Source organism: Cannabis sativa, chromosome 2 (assembly GCF_029168945.1).
Source record: "Cannabis sativa cultivar Pink pepper isolate KNU-18-1 chromosome 2, ASM2916894v1, whole genome shotgun sequence".
Taxonomy (NCBI): domain Eukaryota; kingdom Viridiplantae; phylum Streptophyta; class Magnoliopsida; order Rosales; family Cannabaceae; genus Cannabis; species Cannabis sativa.
In genome coordinates, this window is record NC_083602.1 from 61,357,584 (window position 1) to 61,362,144 (window position 4,561).

Consider the following 4,561-nt stretch of genomic DNA (forward strand, 5'->3'; position numbering starts at 1 on the left):
CCAAAAGTGTTCTATCATCTTATATGATGATCCCACTGCCTCTGTTGTCTTGTCACAACCAAAGAGGTTAATACCATTTAGTTTTCTTAGACATAATTTACGGTACCTTGGTTTAATGGTAGAGTTTCTAGGAACTTCACTTCTTATGATGTAACGCCCGTACTTTTATAAAAATATTAATTTTATTTACAAGCGTTAAACGCGGAAAATCGTAATGTCACATTTTTTTTTAATACTTGAAAATGTTCACAACTGGCCAGTTTTCGTAAAAAAAAAAAACATAATAATTAATAACTTAAATAATTGCGACATAAGTTTAATAACGTAAATAAATAAACAGAGCGCCCTAGACCGCCCGCAGTTATATGGTCCTCAGCAAGTTCACACACACAAGCGTTCAAAGTTCCACTCGCCACCGGCTTTCTAAACTTTCAGTTATCTTGGTCTGCACATGGTAATTTGATAAGGGTGAGTTACTAAACTCAGTAAGAAAATGTGTGTCAGGTAGTCACATAAATAAAAAAACAAAAGTTAATTAAAATGCACATGCACATATTTAGGCAGATAGCACAACATAAACTTAATCATATCACTAGTCACTAATAACTAGGTTCTAAGCTAAATCACATAATAATGATTACGCCCGAGTCCAATTTTGGCAAATAAACTCGAGCTATTGGACTAAATGGCGGAGGGCTGGGTTCAGTAAAATCGTACCCACTACTAAATGGCCCCCTATCTACCATATAGACTCAACAGTCAAGTATTTAACCATTATCTTCTCGGTCAAACCATGTCACATAAACTATCATCTATCTAATTTAAATAATGGAAAACTACTATACATTATTTAAATAACATAACAATCATAATTAAATAATGTGAATCTTATAAACACACTATTTACATACATACTTAAATAACATGAATCTTATAAACATATTATTTAAATATATACCTTTAGCGATGGCCATGCTCTAATACTGTAAACATACATAAATAACATGAATCTTATAAACATATTATTTAAATATATATTATACAGTACATTAAATAACAAACAATAAAGAGTCAGGCAGAAGACCTTAGTTAACTTCTCTTTTGCTATTCACATTCTTCCTATAAATGTTATTACATACTGAAAACTTATATTTTTCTACTTAATTTCCTTACCTCGAATGTGGAGTCCTAGCCTTGATTGCAATGAAAGTGACCCTTGAAAAATAATTATCCTATGAAAAACCTAAATTTCATATTTATTAATTAGAACATAATACAATAGTATATATATATTTATACGAAACATTAACCTTGAATTTACAACCCAAATTATAGAATGCTATACCTTAATTAGCTTCCAATGAGATCTAGTTGAGCACTAAAATTTGAATGTAAAAATAGTGGCGATAGTGATGTCGATATGATAAAGGGGATGTATATATGTATGGGATAATGATGGTGATGTTTATGAGAGGACGTTGGTGTTTAAAGCTTGTAGTAATTATGATGGTGTGTATGGCTATTTTGGCTCTTGAAAAAAAAAATAAGTAATTGACTATAAAAGATGGCAAGAGAGAGTATGGTGGATAGCTATTTGGCTTTTAGTGAATGAAAAAAAATGTTAAGATGATAGCTCCTATTTATAGCATTAAGGTTTAACTAAACTCACCAATATTTAACCAATTTTGTGCCTCCTATTTAGCTATAGCTAATTAAATACAACATAAAATACAACATAAAATGCTTAAATTCAAACTTCTCCCTCATACTCGGTCAAAAGGGAACCATAACTCCATTAATTACCTAATCAAACTCATCAATCTTCCCCACCCAAATCTCTTTGACTGATGCATGTACAACCATGATCTAGAAATATTGTTGAGAAATTTGTTCTCCCTTGCTCCACGTGTAGATCATGACTCACTTAAATTTAAATTCTTTCATATTATTCATTATGTCCATGAGTAAAACACTACCACATTTTTCTCAATCAATGCCATGCAAATAATCTAAATTTCCACTACTTACCATGCACACGCTCCACTTGACAATACCCATCCTATACATATATATATTATATATATTTCTCTTAATAGATTATCTATTTATCTTCATAACTATAATTATTTAGACTCTTATTTTTATGCTACTGTTACTACTATTCTTAAATAATTAAACTTATATATAGCTATCTCTTATAAAATAATAATACTAAAATCCTATATCCACTAAATAAGCCCAAAATTAAAAATGGATTCAAACACTAAATCCCATAGTTTCTAATAACTACAGAATCTCACATAATTTCCATAAGAATAATTTTCTAATAATTACAAGGAAATAACATATTCTATTCAATTACTATTTCCACATCGAGATATCTAAACTAACATAATAGAAAATAATAATCAAATATTTTGGTTATTACAATCTACCCTCCTTAAAGGAATTTCGTCCTCGAAATTTACTTACTTGAGAATAACTCGGGGTACTGATTGTGCATGTCCTTCTCCAACTCCCATGTCGCTTCTCTATCAGAACTATCACTCCACAGGATTTTAACTAAGGGTATAGTCTTATTCCGTAAGACTTTTGTTCCTTTTTTTATCACGCGCACAGGGCGTGCCATATAACTCATGTCCTGCTGCAAGTTCAAGTTCTCGTATTTAAGCACATGTGTCGGATCAGGTACATACTTACGTAACATGGAAATGTGGAAAACATTATGCGTTTTTGCTAATGTTGGCGGTAGGGCCAAACGGTAAGCTACCTGACCAACTCTGTCCAGTATCTCAAAAGGACCTATAAATCTTGGGCTTAACTTTCCCCTTTTTCCGAAACGCATAATCCCCTTCATAGGTGATACCTTCAAGAACACTAAGTCCCCTATAGAAAACTCAACCTCCCGTCTTTTCAAATCTGCATAACTTTTCTGTCTACTTTGGGCGGTGAGCATCCTTTGCCGTATCTTTTCAACTGCTTCTGAAGCTTCTCTTACTGCTTCTGGACCTAAATAGCGTCTTTCTCCAACTTCATCCCAGTGAAGCGGTGACCTGCATTTTCGTCCATACAACATCTCATATGGTGCCATTCCGATTGTGGCTTGATAACTATTATTGTAGGAGAACTCCATTAGGGGTAAATACTTGCTCCACGAGCCAGTGAAGTCCAGTGCACACGCTCGAAGCATATCCTCGAGTATTTGGATGGTGCGTTCAGATTGTCCATCTGTTTGGGGGATGAAATGTTGTACTTAATTTCAATCGCGTCCCCATTGCCTTATGTAGACTCTCCCAGAACTTGGACGTGAATACTGAACCTCTATCAGAGAGTATCGTCTTTGGAACTCCATGCAACCTCAATATCTCCTGTACGTACAAGTCAGCATACTGCTTTGTGTTGTAAGTAGACTTTACTGGAACAAAGTGTGCTGACTTTGTGAGTCTATCTATAATTACCCAAATTGAGTCGTGTTGCTTGGTTGTTCGAGGTAGTCCTGTCACAAAATCCATGGCTATATCTTCCCACTTCCATTCAGGGATTTCCAGGGGTTGCAACATCCCTGCTGGTCTCTGATGTTCAGCCTTAACTTGTTGACATGTGAGGCATCTAGCTACAAATTCAGCTACATCCTTCTTCATCCCTGGCCACCAATACAAGGTTTTTAAGTCATTGTACATTTTGGTTGACCCTGGATGCATTGAGTAGGGTGTAGTGTGTGCTTCCATCATGATCTTTCTTCTAAGCTCTTTGTCGTTGGCTACACACACTCTTCCCTTATACCTCAGCATGCTATCTGTACCTTCGGAGAAATCTTCTGCCTCCGTCTCTGGCAAGCTTGCTCTTTTCTTCTGTAAGAACTTATCAACAATCTGTGCATCTTTAAGTTCCTGTAGCAGCGTTGAGACAATGGTTAGGTTAGCTAGTTTTTCTGTAATGATCTCTATACCACTTCTTTGGAGTTCCTGTTGTAGGGGCTTCTCCATTTGTGCCAGTATTGCCAAGCTAGCATAACTGCGTCTACTTAGCGCGTCTGCTACTACGTTGGCCTTCCCCGGATGGTAGTGGATTTCACAATCATAGTCCTTAACAAGCTCTAGCCATCGCCTCTGCCTCATGTTGAGTTCCTTTTGCGTAAAGAAGTACTTCAGGCTCTTGTGGTCGGTATAAATTTCACATTTCTCCCCGTAGAGATAGTGCCTCCATATTTTTAGCGCAAAAACTACTGCTGCCAACTCCAGATCGTGTGTTGGGTACCTTTGTTCATACTCCTTAAGTTGTCTTGAGGCATACGCTACTACTTTGTCATTTTGCATCAACACGCATCCCAGCCCTTGTTTCGATGCATCGCAGTACACCACAAACTTATCCTTGTTATTGGGAACACATAATACAGGGGCTGTTATTAGTTTGTCCTTAAGTGTTTGGAAGCTACCCTCACACTTTTCTGACCAGACCAACTTCTGCGTCTTTCGAGTCAAGTTGGTTAGAGGAGTTGCGATCTTGGAAAATCCTTCAACAAAGCGTCTATAGTAACCAGCTAGACCCAAGAAGCTTCTTA

The 4,561-nt window shown here is 36.1% G+C and overlaps 1 long non-coding RNA gene across 1 annotated transcript; it reads right to left on the minus strand.

Annotated features, from left to right (window-relative positions):
* Window positions 1–275: 275 nt before the first annotated feature.
* LOC133034013 (uncharacterized) lies at window positions 276–1,884 on the minus strand. Its single transcript, XR_009685988.1, has 3 exons — window positions 1,346–1,884; window positions 1,174–1,243; window positions 276–445 (listed from the first exon to the last, which is right to left on the minus strand). It is a non-coding gene; the product is annotated as an uncharacterized LOC133034013 (long non-coding RNA).
* Window positions 1,885–4,561: the final 2,677 nt, after the last annotated feature.